This window comes from Nicotiana tomentosiformis, chromosome 11 (genome assembly GCF_000390325.3).
Source record: "Nicotiana tomentosiformis chromosome 11, ASM39032v3, whole genome shotgun sequence".
In the NCBI taxonomy this organism is placed as follows: Eukaryota; Viridiplantae; Streptophyta; class Magnoliopsida; order Solanales; family Solanaceae; genus Nicotiana; species Nicotiana tomentosiformis.
In genome coordinates, this window is record NC_090822.1 from 44,847,775 (window position 1) to 44,848,924 (window position 1,150).

General features: G+C 41.2%; 1 non-coding gene across 1 annotated transcript; it reads right to left on the reverse strand.

Annotated features, from left to right (window-relative positions):
* Nucleotides 1–257: 257 nt before the first annotated feature.
* Nucleotides 258–361, reverse strand: LOC117276999 (small nucleolar RNA R71). Its single transcript, XR_004507270.1, has one exon. It is a non-coding gene; the product is annotated as a small nucleolar RNA R71 (small nucleolar RNA).
* Nucleotides 362–1,150: the final 789 nt, after the last annotated feature.

The window sequence follows — 1,150 nt, forward strand, 5'->3', positions numbered from 1 at the left end:
ACCCTTCAGAATTGTTGTGTCTTTAGAGGGAAGCCAAACGAAGATCCAAACACACATATATTGGACTTCAAGGAGATTATGAACACCTTTCAATGTAATGGTATGTCACAAGATGCAGTATACTTAAGGGCATTCCTCTTCACACTTAAAGATGATGCAAAATAGTGGCTTCAAAGCTTACCCATGGGATCAATTAGAACATGGGAGGAGATGACAAAAACATTTCTTGATAAATATTTCTCCTCACCTAAGACGGGAAGTTTAGAAGAGAAATCTGTAACTTCTTCCAGAAAGATACAGAAATTGTTTTTGAAGTATGGGAGAGGTTTAAGGAGATTGTTTGAAAGGGTCAACATAGCAGAATTGAACTATGGATGCAACTCCATGACTTTTGGGATGGATTGACACCGGCCTCACGTAGAACATTGAGCAATGCAACTGGAGGTGTAACGACCCGGCCGGTCGTTTCGGGAGTTATAGCCCCGTTTTCCCCATTTCTACTTCTTTTGTGTTATTCAGCTGTATTATGTTATATCGGATTAGTTGGTTCGGGACCGGAGTGGTTTTAAGTAGAATTGAGACACTTAGTCTCTTAAGTAGAAACTTAAGTTGGAAAAGTCAACTGGATGTTGACCTATGTGTAAACGATCTCGGATTTGAATTCTGATGGTTCTGTTAGCTCCGTTAGGTGATTTTGGACTTAGGAGTGCGTCCGGAATGTGATTTGGAGGTCCGTGGTTGAATTAGGTTTGAATTGGCAAAATTGGAAATTTGACGATTTCAGTTGGTAGTGGAAAATTTGATATCGAGGTCGGAATGGAATTTTGGAAGTTGGAGTAGGTTTGTAGTGTCATTTGTGACGTGTGTGCAAAATTTGAGGTCATTCGGACGTGGTTTGTTTGGTTTCGGCATCGATTGCCGAATGTGGAAAATTTAGAAGTTCTTAGGCTTAAATCTGAGGGTAATTTGGTGTTTGGATGTTGTTTTGAGTGATTCGAAGGTTCGACTAAGGTTTTATGTTGATATATGACTTGTTGGTATTTTTGGTTGAGGTCCCGAGGGCCTCGGGGTGATTCCGGGTGGTTAACGGAGTTGTTGAAGTTGGAAAATACAGCTGGAGCTGCTGTTCTGGTGTGTCCGCACCTGTGGA